The 19,575-nt window shown below is 43.4% G+C and overlaps 1 pseudogene; it reads left to right on the top strand.

Moving 5' to 3' along the window:
• Window positions 1–19,575, top strand: part of LOC111176318 (large ribosomal subunit protein eL8-like) — a 189,542-nt pseudogene that overhangs the window by 152,891 nt on the left and 17,076 nt on the right.

Raw genomic sequence — 19,575 nt, 5'->3', positions numbered from 1 at the left:
TCTCAGAGCCCATCTGTGCACTGTAGGTGATGTGTGTGAATGTATCACTAGGTGGTGATAGAGCATCGCTACCACCCCTTCACTAGCGGAGCTCAAGGAAAAGAAATGAATTCACGCTCCGGGAAATCATTACCCACTTTCCTTCCACATCACAAGTTACTGAACCTTCTGTCACGTGGCAGAGCAAGCCAGGCAACAGGCCTCTAAGGTCTGTTCAAGTTAATGATTTATTGATTTTTTTGGCTGGCGTTTCACTTCATCCTTGGTTTGATTTAACTGAGCTTCCAATTTTTAAAAAAATTGGTCTTGCTAGAATTCTAAACGAAGAAAAATAAACTCCTTGTTTATAACCTTCTACCGTGGGTCCAGTAGTTCTGTGGATTCTAACAGGGGGACTAGCTCATAGGGGCTCTTTAGTCCAGATGAGAAGAAAGCAGTAATGCTAACCAGGAAGGGGCCAGCAGGTGGGCAGCTGACTCACAGGTGAAGTAATTCCAACCCGTGACCCCAGGCTGGGTCCCTAAATCTCAACATCTCTTTGCACAAGTCGTATGTCACAAGGGAGGCCAGCTGAGAGTCGCAGCAACCCACTCCAGCTATCAGAGAGACTGGGAGGGTATCAGCACCTCAATTTCATATGCAAATGACAGCCACAGCTACTCCATCAAAAAAAGGTTTGTTGGGTTTCCTGGAAGGTCCAGATCCTTGGAGTCTCCTGCTAAAGATTATGAAGCAACCAGCTTATTTCAAAATCAATCTGATTTATCCCATAACAGCAGATTAAAGAAAAAATTTTGTAATACAATATGATGCTTACATGTATGAAGATGTCTTGAGGGAAATTTAACTTGCATTGATTTTTTTTGTTTAGTTCTGTCATAGCATGTTCTAGAAGTCACGTGTGTCAACCTTAGGAGGGGAACTCACCAGCAGGACTCTAAAATAAGGGGAGGGGAGATTGCCCTGGAACTCTCAAAAGCGACAGACCTCAGAGCCTCTGTGTTCTGAGGGTGAGGTATGTGGCTGTCCAGGCAGCAGGATGAGACCAGGCAAGTGTTCCCCAGGTGCCTCTTGCCTCTTGCAATGGCAGCCCCAGGAATTGAAATAGCTGAGCAGTAAAAGCTGTGTCCCTGCGAGCCCAGGGAAGGCAGGGGCGGGGCCTCCCTGGACCAGCATCATACAGCATCCCTCTGTCAGGTCGTGCAGGACCAGGTGTCCTGCCCCTGTGGAGGTGAGGGAAATACAGTTCAAAGAAGCAAGTGGAGGCTGAAATCTAGCCCAGGTTTCACCTGCTAAGCCGAGCGTCCACAGGACTGGGTCTGCCCAGTGGGGACATACTCTCTAGATTGTAGAAAGTCTCTGGAGGACCGGGAGGTGGCTCTGAGAGTGACAATGAGCTAAGAGGAGCAAGGGCAACAGAAAACTGATTAAACTTTGGCTTTGTCTTCAACCACCTAAGCCCCACCCTAGGACTCTATAACCCTCGAGTTCTTGAAGAATTCAGGGCGGGGCTATGGGGGGAGACCCAGGAAGGAGATACTGACCTCTCTCCTAGTCAGGAACATATGCTCTTGGGTTAGTGTTCATTCTTTAAAGAGATGAGACCATGTTTGCACCCCCAGTTTGTAAAGTAACATATCAGTAACACTCGGAATAATACTCCAACGGGCAAAGAAGATGCTGGCGCCAAACTGAGGTTTAAAGAGATTAACTGCTACACAGACACTAAATAGAAAGATTGGAAGTACCCTGGTCCTTTCCCCAACACTCCAACCTGACAGATTTGGGGGCAATGGTCTTCCTTTAATAATTAATTCATATTGCCTCAGAGATGAGCTATGGGATAGCTCAGTTGATTGTACCATAAAATTTACCACTAAAAATAAATTTTGCAAATGAATTTCCAGCTTACCTAGCTGAGACCCTGGGCAAATGCCTTGAACCAAAATCTTCCAGGCCTACAAAATCTGCACAGGGAGGGGCTTCACTTAGGGCTCTTACCATTGCAGAATTTCCATAATCAGAACAAAAAGAAGCATTGAGTATATAGCAGAAGTTAACAGCTTCACAATAACCCTGCCAGGTCTTATTATCCCAATTGTACAGATAAGAAAACCGAGATCTAGAGGGATGAAGCCTCTCATGGACCGCTTTGCTCCATTCGTGAGTGGGGAGCCAGGAGGCAGGAACATAGGGTTGCAAAGCCCACACTTGTTGAGACTCCACACTGCCTGCATCGGTCATGCCCACAAGATACTGCTCCCTGGGCTCCCTGCCAGGGTTTCACACTGTGATTCCATCCAAATACCTTGGGAGGAGCTATCCATCATTCACACTTTAGTGAGAATTTGTTCAAATACGGTCATTCTAAGAATGTGGTGTTTGTTGGAGAATTGAGAATGCAGATCATATGGAAAGGTATATTATTTGACAGGTAAATCTGGAGAGAGAACAGGGGCTGCCATGGAACAAGGGAATTCAGGCACCCAGGAGGTTCTGAAAGGCAGCTCAGAGTAACAGTTTCAAACCAGTGGCCTGCAGGCCATACGTGACCTACAGATGTGTTTTTGGTTAACACAGTACATTTTTATAACTGAATGAGTGGCCAGCATTTTTAGATGTTTTCTTTTTTAAAAAATCCAAACTTCCAGCCCAGACTATGTGTTTCCACTGAGCTGGAGCTGAGAAGCCATGTCCCCCTGGATCTTTACTTCTCTTCGGTCATCATTCCATCTCATTTTATTAATTCAAGTTACCTGCCCCATCACCCTCTCCCCATAGGCATTTAAGACTGAGAACCTTGTCCTAGAGGCATTTAACTGGGAGGGGGAAGGGGAGTGGCTCCAGCAAGTAAAATAGGGAAAGTCAGAAAGGACAACTTCCCATAATTTAGAATTTTGAAAATGAGACTGGTCAGCCTCTGTGCCATTAAGGACCTGCCTCGGTCCTGAGTAGGGCTCAAGCTAAGCAAAAAGACAGTTTCAATGTGATATTGAGACAAATCTTCTGAGTACTGATAATTAGCCCCAGGACCATTGCACACACTTTACCTGCTCATATTTCGTCTGCCTCTCTGATAATCCCAGTAACAATCCTTGCTTAATTCCCAGATTCCCTTCTACCCCATTTCTCCAACAAAATTCACTGAAGTCCCAGTCTTGGGACCCATTCTTGGATTCCAATGTCCACTTCTTTTGTCATGGAGTCAGATGACCCACTGGTGTGAATCACAGTGCTGGCTGCATCATTTTTAAAGTTTCCCTGAATTAAAAGTAGTTTACTTGACAAAGGTTGTTGTCTGGACTCTGAGTGGCGGGAAAAACCTCCCCTGAGAATTCAGAACCATATATATATATATATATATATCCTTTATAAATCCAGAAACCTCCAAGCCAGAAAATTAATATGAAAACTAGCAACAACCTTATGATACCACTGAGACTCCAGGCAGAAGCATACATGAAACCATTCTGAAATTCTGAAGAGCAAATCTTCAAGGACACTGCACTACAGTCCCAAATATTGAAAAAAAAAAAAAAAAACCCTGAACAATCAGCTCAGCTCTCAACTCAAGATTGTAAAATTGATAAGGAAAAAAATGCACACACAAAAAATATCAAGATTAGATCCTGTAAAGTTTCATTTAAAAGAATCATTAGAGTTTAAATAAATATGTTTAAGATTAAATAAAAACATAGAAGAAAAACTAAACACATAAACACTCTGAAAAAAGAACAAGCCTGTTTCTAAAAGGGCCAAATAGAGCTTTCAAATTATGAAAATGCTGCCATTGAAATACAGAATTCAGCTGGTGGGTTAGGCAGCAAACTGGATGTAGCTGAGTAGAGACAGTAAACATGAAGAAATATCTGAGGAATTTATACTACATGAAGCACAGAGAATCAAAGAGATGGAAAATACAAAAGAGATAAGACAGGATGGGAGAGAAAGTCCAATATTTCTAATAAAGGTCTATATAGAATTCATACAATGAGACATTATACTGCAACAAGAATGTATAAATTACAATCATATAGTACAAAGTTCCAGTTATAAGTTACATAAGTACTAGGGATGTAACACACAACATGATCAATGTAATGAACACCGCTGTATGTTACATATGGAAGTTGTTGAGAGTAAATCCTAAGAGTCTCATCACAAGGAAAAACTATCTTTTTCTTTTTCTTTTATTTTGTATCTATTTGAGATGATGGATGTTCGCTTAACTTATTGTGGTCATCATTTCACAAATTTTTTTAAAGATTTTTTTTTTTGTGTGATGTGGACCATTTTTAAAGTCTTTATCAAATTTTGTTACAGTATTGTTTCTGTTTTATGTTTTGGTATTTTGGCCGCGAGGCATGTGGGATCTTAGCTCCCCAACCAGGGATCGAACACACGCCCCCTGCATTGGAAGGTGAAGTCTTAACCACCGGACCTCCAGGGAAGTCCCATCATTTCATTTTATGTGAGTCAAATCATTATGCTGTACACCCTAAACTTACACAGTGCTGTATGTCAATTATATCTCCATAAAACTGGAAGAAAAAAATTTAGAAATTTTTTAAGTCAAGAAGTTAAAAAATTACAATTAAATATATCAATAGGGATTGATTTCGTTAAAATTAATGTTGAGTGAAAGAGAAACAGAAGTTTATCTACCATATGGTTCCCTTTTTTGTAAAGCTCAAAAACAGGATAATTTAAGTGAGCCCAATATAATCATAAGAGAGCTGAAAAGTGGAAGGGCGAGGCAGAACAAAGAGTCTGTTAGAGGAAAATGTGACTGTGAAAGAAAGACACAGAGAAATGCAATGTTGGCTTTGAAGATGGAGGAAGGGGGCCACGGGCCAAGGAATGTAGGTGGCCTTTAGAAGCCAGAAAAGACAAGAAAATAGATTCACCCCCAGAGCCTCCAAAAAGGGACACAGTCCTGTAACACTTGGATTTTAGCTCCGGGAGACCCATGTCAGACTTCCAATATACAGAAGTGTGAGATAATAAGTTGTGGTGTTTTAAACCACTAAATTTGTAGTAATTTGTTGCAGCAGCAATAAAAATCTAATACAACTACGTTACTCTAAAGTTAAATATATTTTATATCCAACTGAATTATTAAGGATAAACTGGTTAACACCTAGCATTAACTCCAAAGTTATAACAATTCTGAACTTGTACGTCCTTGAATAACATTGCCTTAAGATATGTAAGGCAAAAACAGGAATTACTAGGAGGCATTGAAAACTTAAACCTCTCAATAACTGACAGGTTAAGCAAAGAGTAGTTAAGAAACAGAAAATCTAAACACACAAGTCCAGCCTTAACAGTGCAAGCAGAACCCACTGAACTTTATCTACTCTGTTTTAGTCTTAAACAAAAGAAAATTATAAGATTATGCTTAGAGTAATCCAGAGAAGTATCGTGATACAAAAGTAACATTTTAAGAAAAATTGGAAAATGCCACGTAGGATTTGTGAAGCTTCAAAACATGAAATCTCATTGTTCCTTTTCTATAGTTTATAGATGATGCTATCATAAAAATTCTGAAATACTCACCACGATATTAAAGGAAGTATCAATGTCGAAAGATCATGTGATTGAAGTAAGGGTCTAAATTGGAACGACTGAAAAATTGTGAGTTCAGCTCAAATTAATGGGTCACTACGGCTATGATGAATTCTTGTTCCTTTTGGCTCCTAGGTCTCAAGTTACCTCACCACGAGACCTACAAATAGCACAGAAAATACTGAAGAATGCCGTCAGGTTCTAACACAGGTATGTTCCATACTTTCTAGGGAAGCAAAAAATGTTCAACAGACCACAGAAACTTGGCCTTGCTTAGAGTTGGGTAGAAACCACAAGGAAATTAATCAAATTGAAAATACCCGGTGAATGACCATTGAAGATCCATGGGCCTGGTTTACGGCACGGCCAGGCGTGTTAAATGCATTCCGTACACGAGTGGAGCCACCACTGCAAAGTGGAGTGTCCACTTGGAAGTAATTTTCTAGCTCTGGCTGACTGCTTGGCTTCATGAAAGGGGCAAATTACCCCAAGGAGGCGAGCAGCTGATCTCAAAGTAATTTCTACATTCAGACTTCTTCTTACTAGAATTAACTCAAGTGACGCAAGGGTGCCCTCTAGCTCAGGAAGGCCCAGTGCATTTGGGAGGGGTGCCTTGTGAAATCACAAATGGGGAACACAGGGGCCACTAGGTCACCCAGAGAAAGCTTGCCTTACCCTCCCTCCCCCTAACCCAACCTGAAGTTCTCTGACCCAAACTGATAACACAACCAAATAACAAGAGCCAACCGAATGTGCAAGAGTTGAACTGAATGACATTTGAAACACAGACTGGGTTGTAATTTAGTCTTCCTTTATCACAAAACAATAAATGAAAAGACAGTTCATTGTAATGGCTATCTTCCCCTCCACACAGACCTGTCCTTCAAGTCACCTGTTAGGGAAGTCGGCACACCTAGAGCCAGTCCCCAACATTTACATGGGGTCCCTAATCTGAAAGTCTTGGAGGTCCCTGCTGATAATGTGAGAGATGTGTCCCTAGTCTGTCTTCACATCTACATTGGCTGCAGGATGAGGGAAGTCCCTAAAGTGTGTAACGTTGAGAAATGAAGGGTAATGGGGAATAAATAGCACAGGGATTGCCAAGCTGAGATAGCAGCTTTGCAAATCTCTGAACCAAGAGAAAATTTGATCGGATTAGAGAATGATTAGCACCACAGCTCCACAGGGTTAGAAGGCACAATAAAATGGAGAAATCGGCAATGTTGACAAGATACAAGGCTAAAGAAGGAAGCAGAAGCTGCATCTTATTTTAAGGCAATGGCTCTCGCACTAATTTAGCTGCATCAGAATCACCTGGAAGGCTTGTTAAACCCGGAGGACCAACGCCCACTCCCAGAATTCCTGGTTTCCTGCATCTGGGGTGGGGCATGAGAACTGCGTTTCTAACGAGGTGAGGCTGACGTGCTTGGTCCAGGAAACCATGCTTTGAAAAATCACTGCTCTGAAATGTTTCTGCATTATCCCGAATGCCTTGGAAATGAAAAGAAACAGAAGGCTTCTGGAGGTATGTCATAGCTGACTTAGCCTGCGCGTAGCGCCTGCAGAGGGCAACGTCATAGCTGGGAGTCAGGAGGGTCTGCGGGACCTTGAGGAGAGTGAAGGCATTTTGAAACAGTTGTGGTAACAAACAAGAGGCAAACCTGTCCAGGAATTCAGGTGGATGGCTGAGCAACTTTTAAAGTGTGGATGTGGTTGGAGTTGATAGATTTGTAGTCGCAAAACTTTATCCGTTGTCTGACTTTCCCCAGCATGAGTAGGAAGTGCACGTGTAACAGGAGAGGATCCCTGTTAGATCCAGGATTAGAGTTTTCCTGAGAGTCAAATAAAGAAAAGGGGGGGGGGGCAAAAGAGGGAAAATGTTGGACAGAGGTGTGATATTGAAATTTATAAGAAATATAGATTTGGTTATTCAGGTGAGCCAAGTATATTTCTTGTTTGTGTTTGGTCTTTATGGTTCCTGGCCCACAGCTGCCCAAACCTTTGGAATTTCCTGAGTGAAAAGAGCATCTCTTACTATAATGTTTGGTCTCTAGTCCTCAGTTCCTGAAAATGCTTCAGAGCCAGAAGGTGAAATGGCTGTATTGTTATTTGTGACCGTTCCACCACAACTTGGGTTTAGGTTAAGGAGGTGACTTTTGTTTTGTTTATTCTCTATTTTTTAATTGAAGTATAGTTGATTTACAGTGTTGTGTTAATTTCTACTGTACGACAAAGTGACTCAGTTATACACATATATACAGTCTTTTTTTTAATATTCTTTTCCATTATGGTTTATATCAGGAGATCAGATATAGTTCCCTGTGCTATGCACTAGGACCCTGTGGTTTATCCATTCTAAATGTAATAGTTTGCATCTACTAACCCCAAACTCCCAGTCCATCCCTCTCCCCCCACCCTTGGCAACCACAGCTCTGAACTCTATGTCCGTGAATCTGCTTCTGTTTCATAGATAGATTCTTTTGTGCCACATTTTAGATTCCACATACAAGTGATATCACATGGTATTTGTCTTTCTCTTTCTGACTTCAATTAGTATGATAATCTCAGGTTGCATCCATGTTGCTGCAAATGGCATTATTTCATTCTTTTTTATGGCTGAGTAATATTCCATTGTATATATGTACCACATCTTCTTTATCCATTCCTCTGTCAATGGACATTTAGGTTGTTTCCATGTCTTGGCTATTGTGAATAGTGCTGCTATGAACATAGGGGTGCATGTATCTTTTTGAGATGACTTTTGGAAAGCAGCAAGGGAACCAACAATGAACAGAAGGGGGACCTCCTGATCTCTGGGGAGGGAAGAGGGGCTGGAGGTTGAATCAATCACCAATAGTCAATGATTTAATCAATTGTGCCTGTGTAACAAAGCCTCCGTAAAAACCCAAAAGGAGGGGGTTTGAGAGCTTCCAGGTTGGCAAACCAGAATGCTTCCATGTGACACTGCACTGGGCCCCAAACTCCATGAAAGAAAGTTTATGTCTGCATACCTCAGTCAACCACGACTGAGTAAATAGCTTTTTAAAAGACGGACAGGACAAAAATAAACTGAAGGAGTCAACCAACAATATGGGAGGGGTGGCAACCATGGAGAAGGGATGAAATTGGCAGACGAGATGAGAATGTATCCTGGGAAAGCTCAGTGAAGTTGACTGGAGCAGACACGTTAGTTACCTGTGGAGAGGGAATGCCCAAGATGCTCAGGGACATGTGGCTTCTTTGTGAGTTGACTGCTGCACACTAAGCCATCAGTAAGTAAATAGCCCTCAGCTCATCACAAAGCTTGCTCATCCACAGTGTCTAACTAAATCAAAGAAATTACAAGACACCAACCACACATAACCTATTTCAAACTGCAAATGGGTCAAGGGATACCCACCACTAATTCCCCCAAACCACAGCGAACGAAGAGTACTAGGCAACAGTTGTTATCCACCACATTGATGAGAACTTTCTATGAGAAGCAGGTCAAAGGTGGAACCTTTGGGAGTCATGCAGAATTTAGCACAAATGTCACCAGGAATCCAAAAGCTCTCTGCAGCTGTTCAGCTTTCACAGACATGAATACTCTTGGATATTTCTGGGCCAGAATTAGTACCCGTGTTCCGAGAGCTCCCTTATGTTTTTTGGCTAACATTCTTCCTGCCCTTTCTGAGAAAGTGGCTGACCTGAGAGGTTGGGATAAAAGGTCCAAAGAGCTTCACGCTCGGCTATTTCCCTAAATAGCTGTGGTCTGTCTTTAGACTTGCAAAGAGCTACACAGCAACAGTAGATATCAGTTGACCCTAACAAAGGAAATTACTGGACTAGGCTGAGCCTGTCCCCTTAACTCCAGAACCGCAAATCCAATAGATGAGCTTAGCATTTCTGAATCAAGAATTGTCCTCGGACTAGAGTGATGAAAAAAGCATGGTGGAAAGAGGACCGAAGTGGGATTGGAGGACTTGGTTTCTTATCATTGTCCCTAACCTATTGACCTTGGGCAAGTCAGCTAAACTCTCTGAGCTTTCATTCTTGCTATCTTTAAAAACAGACACAGGGGTGTCTTAGATGGTGTCTACTGGCTCCTCTGGCTTGGCTTCACTCTCCACCCTACTCCAACCTGCTTTGTGCCCTGGGAGGCTGACTTGGAGGAATGACATCAGAGTCTCTTTTGCCCTCTAGCTTCTGGTTGGGGTCTGCCAAAGGGTGCCCCCCGGAAGACGTTAGAAGGAGGAAAGAGAGTGAGACTGGGTATTTACACCCCTGCTCTTTTCCTGCAGGGTCTCCTGGGAGTGGTGCGGTCCCTCTCCTGAAGGTCCCTGCTCTCTCAAGGCAGCCCCCCTACACAGTCATCTCCCAGCTTCTAGTAACTGCTCACCGTGCTCGACCTTCAAGTCTACTGGTGGTTAACAACTCCACTGTCACTAACCTTGGGGTATTACACCATCCCACCTGGCTCCCCGCCCTGCCTATGCTTTTGTAAATGCTTTAATAAGTTTAAAGCTGCCTAGAAGCACCCTAATTTGGGAGTGCCAACTGTTTCCCACTGGCACTGTGACTAATACAATGAGCTAGATTAGAGGTATACTGAATACCATGGGGTACTTGCGAGATTTAATTTGCATTTTGATTTGACTTGTGTGGATATTCACTAAATCTGATAGAAGATCGAAACCTGCTTCCATAGCCCCAATTATGAGTTTTGGATTTTTCCAAATTGCTTTACTATTCTCTTCGATCGATGCTAACATAAGTCAATAGAATACATTTCAACTTAAAAAGATATCTTATTAGCAAAATTTCACTCAATTTGTTTTACATGTCAGTGTGTCATATAAAATTTTATTCAAGAAGGAAAACAGGCTTTACTGCTTTCAAATGTTTGGTAACCACCAGTAGGTGGCTTTTGGGTTCCTTCCAAGATTCTAAGACTCTAAATATTACACTTTCAGGAGTTGAGCAATACCTAACCTCTCTCAACCATGCTGCTGGGCAATGAAACAGGGTGACAGCCACTAGAGGCAAAGTATAGGGAAAACTCTGCAGACCATTTCCCCCCCTGACCAGGGTGAGAGCCATTGGAGGCAGGACACCAAGCAGAGGTCACTGGATGCAGTAGTGCCCCTCCCACTCCCCCATCCCCTCAGCTCAAACAGCTCATTCTTTTCCTCATCAAGATCTCTCTTAGTAATAATATAATGATGCTTATACCTACCTACCATTTCTTTTTTGTTGTTGTTGTTATACAGCAGGTTCTTATTAGTTATCTATTTTATACATATTAGTGTATATATGTCAATCCCAATCTCCCAATTCATCCCACCACCACCACCACCCACCCTACTTTCCCCACTTGGTGTCCATATGCTTGTTCTCTACATCTGTGTCTCTATTTCTGCCTTGCAAACCAGTTCATCTGTACCATTTTTCTAGATTCCACATATATGCATTAATATACGATATTTGTTTTACTCTTTCTGACTTACTTCATTCTGTATGACAGTCTCTAGATCCATCCACATCTCTACAAATGACCCAATTTCGTTCCTTTTTATGGCTGAGTAATATTCCATTGTATATATGTACCACATCTTCTTTAGGCATTCGTCTGTCGATGGGCATTTAGGTTGCTTCCATGACTTGGCTATTGTAAATAGTGCTTCAGTGAACATTGGGGTGCATGTGTCTTTTTGAATTATGGTTTTCTCTGGGTAGATGCCCAGTAGTGGAATTGCTGGGTCATATGGTAATTCTATTTTTAGTTTTTTAAGGAACCTCCATACTGTTCTCCATAGTGGCTGTATCAATTTACATTCCCACCAACAGTGCAGGAGGGTTCCCTTTTCTCCACACCCTCTCCAGCATTTGTTGTTTGTAGATTTTCTGATGATGCCCATTCTAACTGGTATGAGGTGATACCTCATTGTAGTTTTGATTTGCATTTCTCTAATAATTAGTGATGTTGAGCAGCTTTTCATGTGCTTCTTGACCATCTGTATGTCTTCTTTGAAGAAATGTCTATTTAGGTCTTTGCCCATTTTTTGTTTGGTTTGTTTTAATATTGAGCTGCATGAGCTGTTTATATATTTTGGAGATTAATCCTTTGTCCGTTGATTCATTTGCAAATATTTTCTCCCATTCTGAGGGTTGTCTTTTTATCTTGTTTATAGTTTCCCTTGCTGTGCCAAAGCTTTTACGTTTCATTAGTTCCCATTTGTTTATTTTGTTTTCATTTCCATTACTCTAGGAGATGGATCAAAAAAGATCTTGCTGTGATTTATGTCAAGGAGTGTTCTTCCTGTGTTTTCCTCTAAGAGTTTTATAGTGTTTGGTCTTATATTTAGGTCTTTAATCCATTTTTTTTTTTTTTTTTTTTTTTTGTGGTACACAGGCCTCTCACTGTTGTGGCCTCTCCCGTTGCGGAGCACAGGCTCCGGGCGCGCAGGCTTAGCGGCCATGGCTCACGGGCCCAGCCACTCAGCAGCATGTGGGATCTTCCTGGACCGGGGCACGAACCCATGTCCCCTGCATCGGCAGGTGGACTCTCAACCACTGCGCCACCAGGGAAGCCCCTTTAATCCATTTTGAGTTTATTTTTGTGTATGGTGTTAGGGAGTGTTCTAATTTCATTCTTTTACATGTAGCTCTCCATTTTTCCCAGCACCACTTATTGAAGAGACTGTCTTTTCTCCATTTTATATCCTTGCCTCTTTTTTCATAGATTAGTTGACCATGTGTGCATGGGTTTACCTCTGGGCTTTCTATCCTGTTCCTTTGATCTATATTTCTGTTTTTGTGTCAGTACCATATTGTCTTGATTACTGTACCTTTGTAGTATAGTCTGAAGTCAGAGAGTCTGATTCCTACTGCTCTGTTTTCTTGCCCCATGATTGTTTTGGCTCTTCAGGGTATTTTGTGTTGCCATACAAATTTTAAGATTTTTTTATTCTAGTTCTGTTAAAAATGCCATTGGTAATTTAATAGGGATTGCACTGAATCTGTAGATTGCTTTGGGTAGTATAGTCATTTTCACAATATTGATTCTCCCAATCCAAGAACATGTTATATATATCTCTGCATCTGTTTGTGTTATCTTTGATTCCTTTCATCAGTGTCTTATAGTTTTCTGAGTACAGGTCTTTTACCTCCTTAAGTAGGTTTATTCCTAGGTATTTTATTCTTTTTGTTGCAATGGTGAATGGGATTGTTTCCTTAATTTCTCTTTCTGATCCTTCATTGATAGTGTATAGAAATGCAAGAGATTTCTGTGCCTCAATTTTGTATCTTGCAACTTTACCAAATTCATTGATTGGCTCTAGTAGTTTTCTGGTGGCATCTTTAGGATTTTCTATGTATAGTATCATGTCATCTGCAAACAGTAACAGTTTTACTTCTTCTGTTCTGATTTGTATTCCTTTTATTTCTTTTTCTTCTCTGATTGCCGTGGCTAGGACTTCCAAAACTGTGTTGAATAATAGTGGTGAGAGTGGACATCCTTGTCTTCTTCCGGATCTTAGAGGAAATGCTTCCAGTTTTTCACTGTTGAGAATGATGTTTGCTGTAGGTTTGTCATATATGGCCTTTATGATGTTGATGTAGGTTCCCTCTATGCCCACTTTCTGGAGAGTTTTTATCATAAATCGGTGTTGAATTTTGTCAAAAGCTTTTTCTGCATTTATTGAGATGATCATATGGTTTTTATTCTTCAGTTTATTAATATGGTATATCACATTGATTTGTATATATTGAAGAATCCTTGCATCCCTGTGATAAATCCCACTCGATCATGGTGTATGATCTTTTAATGTGTTGTTGGATTCTGTTTGCTAGTATTTTGTTCAGGATTTTTGCATCTATGTTCATCAGTGATATTGGTCTGTAATTTTCTTTTTTTTTTAATTTTTTTGAATTTTTGAATTTTATTTTATTTATTTTTTTATACAGCAGGTTCTTATTAGTTATCTATTTTATACATATTAGTGTATATATATTAATCTCAATCTCCCAATTCATCCCACCACCACCACCACCCCTGCAACTTTCCCCCCTGTAATTTTCTTTTTTTGTGATCTCTCTTAGTAATGAAATAATGATGCTCATAACTATCTACCATTTCTTGATAACCTACTATGTGCCAGGCACTGTGCTTAGAGCTTTGTATTTGTAATTGGTAACTGATATCACAGTAGTATACCAAACTGGAATGCTGTCAGCCCAGTTACCCTGCCCAGCAGGAAGTCTAGTCCTCCTCCCCCACCCCCACCCACCAGCAAAGTGCTCCCCCAACCTGATCTCCACTTCCCGAGGGGCAGGGGGCTTCCAGGCAGTCCCGCTGGCTCCGTCTCCTCAGGCTAAAACTCAGTCAAAAGAACTTCACCCCAAACTAGACAGTGCTCCCTTTTAAGTTATTCCTCTAAGCTGCTTTTTCTAAGATGCAACTCTGCCCTCAGGAGGGCTGGGTAGGGGCAGGTAGAAAGCAGGCTGGCTTCCTCCAGAACCAAGAGACACCTGGGCTCTGCGCTGTTCACCAATTCAAGGCTGCGGGCAGCTCTCACCACCCCCAGGCCACACGTCTTTCTACCTTATTGGTAATTTTATTTCAGCGTCTTCATCACTCTGTCCCTTCCAGAAGAGTGTTCTGAACTTCAGTTATTGGGGACAAGAGGTTAAGGTCTTAGTCCCTTCTCTCTTAGAACGTCTAGTGCTCTGTATGCAAGTTGCTGAGGATTCATCTAGCACTCTGCTTTTCAAAAAGGGTATGGGGTGGGGACTTCCCTGGTGGTGCAGTGGTTAAGAATCCGCCTGCCAATGCAGGGGACGTGGGTTGGAGCCCTGGTCCCTGAAGATCCCACATGCCTCGGAGCAACTAAGCCCATGTGCCACAACTACTGAGCCTGCACTCTAGAGCCCACGAGGCACAACAACTGAGCCCACATGCCACAACTCCTGAAGCCCACGCACCTAGAGCCTGTGCTCCACAACAAGAGAAGCCACTGCAATGAGAAGCCAGCCCACCACAACGAAGAGTAGCCCCCACTTGCTGCAACTAAAGAAAACCCGCGCACAGCAACAAAGACCCAGCGCAGCCAAAAATAAATTAATTAACTAATTATTTATTTTTTAAAAATGATATGGGATGGGAGACTGATGAAGGGATTTCCCCCCACCCCTATAGTAATTCAAATATTCTCCAAAGTGAAATTTGCCATCTCTACCAAAAGCAGGCCAACGTTTTAAGACCCAAATCACCAAGCACTGCCAACTGTGCGCATGCTGTTTACTCAGCTCCATTGTTCCCACGTTATAGCTGCAATATAAGGGTATCCTGGGTCCTATACCCAGAAAAAGGTTTAGCTTCATTGTCCTCTTTCAGGGCAGAAGAAAATGCCAACAATTACTCCTCTTTCTAATATCTATTATGACCAAAGATCTCTTGAATAAATCCTACTGCTCTGACTTTAAAGTAATCTTGTATTGTCAGGATACCAGTTTTTAAAATAGAGCAGTTGGGGACCCAGGGGTAATTTTTAGAATCACAGTGAATTACGAGCAAACAGAGCCTGAAAGTCAGAGTAAGGCACGTGTCTCTGATGAATGAGTTAGCAAAAAAGTTTGTTCTACTTCAACTCAAACCCCTGAAGTCAGACTCTGCTGTTTTTATTTTATTTTATTTTTAGATGTTTTTAAAATAAATTTATTTATTTATTTTGTCTGTGTTGGGTCTTGCTGCACTCAGACTTTCTCTAGTTGCAGCGAGTGGAGGCAACTCTTTGTTGCAGAGCACAAGCTGTAGGAGCGCAGGCTTCAGTAGTAGTGGCATGTGGACTCAGTAGTTGTGGCTCGCGGGCTGTAGAGCGCAGGCTCCATAGCTGTGGCCCACGGGCTTAGCTGTTCTGCAGCATGTGAGATCTTCCTGGACCAGGGCTTGAACCCATATCCCCTGCATTGGCGGACAGATTCTTAACCACTGCACCACCAGGGAAGTCCCTCTGCTGTTTTTAGAATCTGTAAAAGTTCTGCTAAGCTCAACTAAAATTCAACGACGTAAAGAGGAGACGTTCCATTATCGTTGCAATACGGGAGGAAGAGCTCCAGCTTTGGAGGCAAGGAAGCTGACTTCAGTCCCAGCTCTACCTTGAGTGGGCGCTTTATTTAACTTATCTGCGGCTCAGAATCCTCATCTATAAAAGAGAGACAATAGTACCAATTTTGTTGTGAAGAGTCAAAGAGATAACACATGCCCAGCCCCAGATGGGTCCTGCCACATTGGAGACACTAAATCAATATTCAATATTCAAATGAATAATGGAATAAAGCACCGGGTATTCATGCATAGACTACTCAATAAGGGTCAGGTTCCTCCTCTAAGTTGAAGCATGGGTGTGATTGAGGTCATCCAGGGGGAGAATAAAGAGTGAAAAGAGAAGGGCCGAGAATAGACAGCAGGTACAGAGATGGGCAGACCAGGCACCCATAGCAGACGCCCGTGGGAACTGCCAAGAGGTGGGGCTCTGGTGAGAGGGAAATGGGGAAGCCGAGCGGAAGAGACTCATCAATACAGAGATGTCCGCTGTCTGGTGCTGAAGATTAGAATGGAAATATGTCCGGGTGATTAGAAGATCAGGAGGCCTTTGGGTTCCAGGATCAAGGTTCCAGCAGAAACAGATGGCAATGCCAAAGAGTTTAATAGAGACTATTCAGAAGGCTGGGCGCAGACTTACAGGCAAGTGACCAATGTGAGGTACCTGGGACTGAAAACAGCAGGAAGCCAATACCATCCCTGGGCTTACGGGAGAAAGGGGATCAGGGTCTCCAGGGCCCTGTGGACACAGACTGGAGGAGGGGCCATCCACGTGGGGTCTCGGGAGAGCAGGTAGCCAGTGCCAAGCCCATCCCTTCAGCGGTGGCCAGATGGGCGGGAACCAGTGCGCTGACTCTCCCCTGTCCTTCCACCCTGTTCCTCCCCCCACCCTCCCCTGTCCCCCCCCATCTCTCCCCTCCTTCCATCCCTCCCTTAATCTTCCCCTCCCTCTTCTCCCCCCACCCTGCTCTCTTCCCCTGGAAACCGGAAGTCAAGGGAATTCAGGTGATGCCATCCTCAGAGGTCACCTTCTGGAAGTAAGGATGGAGGGTGGACCGATGGCAAAGGGAATTAGACAGCACCAGTGAGACGGCAGTTCTACCGGGGCGGGGTTGGGACTGGTGAGGAGAAGGTACGACAGGCCCTCTACTCACAGCCACTCTGGAAACAACCTGAATCTCTACATATACCTGAAAAACAAAACAACACAATGCCACTTCCTGTAAGACAGTCTATTGTTCAGAATTAAGACAGTGTCTCCCCAGCTGGGCTGAGCTGGGTTTGACTGCCTGCTGTCACCGTGAGCTGCAGAGCAAGCGCTTTTTGAGACTAAATAGAAACACCTCAGCGGCTCTGTCGGATGGCAATAAGCCACTGCACTATTTCTCTTAAAAACTGTAATTCCCAAATCTGAAAACAATTTGAGAAAGAACTAAAAAAAGGACCATGTCCGCTCCGCTTCTCTCTCTGCGTCATCGCTGTGGAGGGATGGGAGCTATTTCAGCTCCTCCTGCGAGGACAGATGTGCCCTGACCCACCTTCCCTCCCAGACTGCCCTGAGCTATCTTTGAAACTGGGTCTGCGCTGGGGCCCACGTGGCCTCAAAACCTTGGAGCAAGCCAAGAGGGTACTAAGGGCTAGGGTGGCAGGCAGCGGTGGCTTTTGCTTTTCAGGACGGCGTACTGTCTACCCCACTGGCACGCGCACGGGCACATTTCGCACCGCATTCTGCACCCTCCAAACATGAAAGCAGGAGTGCATCACCCCAACTGGAGGGAAGCCAGACCTCCTGGGTGGAACTGGAGCTGCAGCTCCTCTTTGCACCTGAGTGCCCCCAGGCCGCGGAGCACAGCCTCACAGTCGGAAATCTCAGTTTCCCGGGAGGACTTGCAGCTCATGGAGACGCTGGTCAGTGCATTAACTCTTTATAGCCTCTGTCCGGCTCGCATCAGCAATTCTGACAACCTCTGGCTTGGTCCATTTTCCTCCAGGCCCTGTTAAAACATCCTTTGCTAGCAATTTCCCAGAACTTCTAACATGAAGTGTGACAGGGTCAGGGGCTATGGGGGCCTAAGACACCCTCCCTCTCTTCAGGGGGTTCTATCGGTTAACATGTGGATTGAAACATATGGAATTGCTGTTATTCTTAGGTCAAAAATGGTTGGATGTCAACATTCAAGTAATTCAACCTAAATCACAGACAGAACCAGTAGTCGAAATATCACCTTCATGAATGGCTTGGAAAATGCCCAAAAATGTCCCAAAGACAAGGCTCTCTGGGGAAAACTAGATTAGAAGGAGCATATAACTGAGGCCTAAATGGAGTTTCCAGTTGCCTTCGCAGAGAATTAATGACCAGGGCTGCAATACACTTTCCCCCAGAGCACAAGGCGGATGGGGGTCCTCCCCCCAACCAGGGGACGACTCACTGAGGTGCCCTGGTGGCCTCAAGAACTCCTGTGGAGGTGGCAGGAGGCAAGATGGGGGGACGGTGGCCCCTTGTCCTCATTCTGAACCCTGAAAAGGGGCCACCCCACAGGTTGTCCTGCATTAGCCTGGGGCGTGGACACATCAAAGTGAATCTGGAGGCACAACATGGTTGCGATGATTAATGTTATGTCAACTTGGCTGGTCATGGGGAGCCCACATTACATATCACTTCTGATGTGTCTGCGCGGTGTTTCCAAATGAGATCAGCATTTGAATCAGTGGACTCGGTAAAGTAGATCATCCTCCCTAATGTGAGGGGCCATCAGCGAATCTCTTGAGGCCCTCAACAGAACAAAAAGTAGAGGAAAGAATAATCCTCCCTGTCTTTTTTTTTTTCTCCTCCCTCACTGCTTGAACCGGGACCCTTCACCGCATCTCATCCTTCTCTTGGACTTGGGTTTACATCATGGTTCTCAGGTCTCTAGTCTTAGCTGAATTACACCACTGGCTTTCCTGGGTCTCCAGCTTGTAGACAGCAGATCATGTGAGCCAATTCCTTGTAATGAATCTCCTTTTATGTATGTGTATATCTCCCATTGGCTGTTTCTCTGGAGAACCCTGACTAATACGGTGGTTCAGCAAAAGAGCACCCTGTGTACTTTGCTTCCCCAAGCTACTCATGGCTTATGGCTTCCAAGGACATAGGTGGAACCAGGAAGTTCCCAGAGTCCCTAAGTGGGGACCCAGAGGCAGCTGAGTTGAAAGCAGCAATGGGCCTGCCATTGTGAGGGGTGAACAACCAGAAGCAGAGGCCTGGGGTGGACTCCCTGACCAGGGAGCTAGGTGGAGACTAATGCAGAAATGCAGGTGCTTTAACACCAGTGAGAACCAAGGCCAGGTCATGTGGGAGGGCTACCAGGCTCTACTTAGCCGTGAGAACAAATAACACATTAATTCCCATCAAGACTATAGTTGCAAATGCCAGGAGGGTGTGTGCCAAGAGGGAAACGTGCACCTAACAAAGTTGTGTAAGTCACTCCATGCTTTAGGCGTCCAGAAGCCATCTTAGGTAGGTGGGAGAGAATAGCATTGAAACAAACAAAACAACAAAAACACAAGCAACTATTGTAAAACACTGACTTACTAAAGAACCTGTTTACATTTACTAGACAGACAATTTTTTCTCCTTATTGTGGTGATATTTATGAGAAAGACTAGGATAGCTATAGAAGAAAATTAAGAAACATCTGAGAATATTGAGAACAAAATCTGTGACCTTACTATACTTATTAAAAGTAATTTATTTTGAACAAACAGTACAGAAAAAGACTATACTACAGTTTTTGCTGGAATCTTGCATAATCTAGCATGGATTTTGGTATATACCAAATACATGTGCCATCCAAAAGTTTTAAAGTGCAAGACTGTAATAGATAAAACTATTGGTCCCAACTCTTCCCTCATCCATGGATATAGATCCATGCCCTTTGTCA

The sequence above is a fragment of the Delphinapterus leucas genome, chromosome 18 (assembly GCF_059928025.1).
Source record: "Delphinapterus leucas isolate spDelLeu-1000000601 "Yukka" chromosome 18, BTC_Dleu_Yukka2, whole genome shotgun sequence".
NCBI classification, from domain to species: domain Eukaryota; kingdom Metazoa; phylum Chordata; class Mammalia; order Artiodactyla; family Monodontidae; genus Delphinapterus; species Delphinapterus leucas.
The sequence above is the reverse complement of the archived record's forward strand: the minus strand, read 5'-3'. Positions and strand labels throughout refer to the sequence as shown.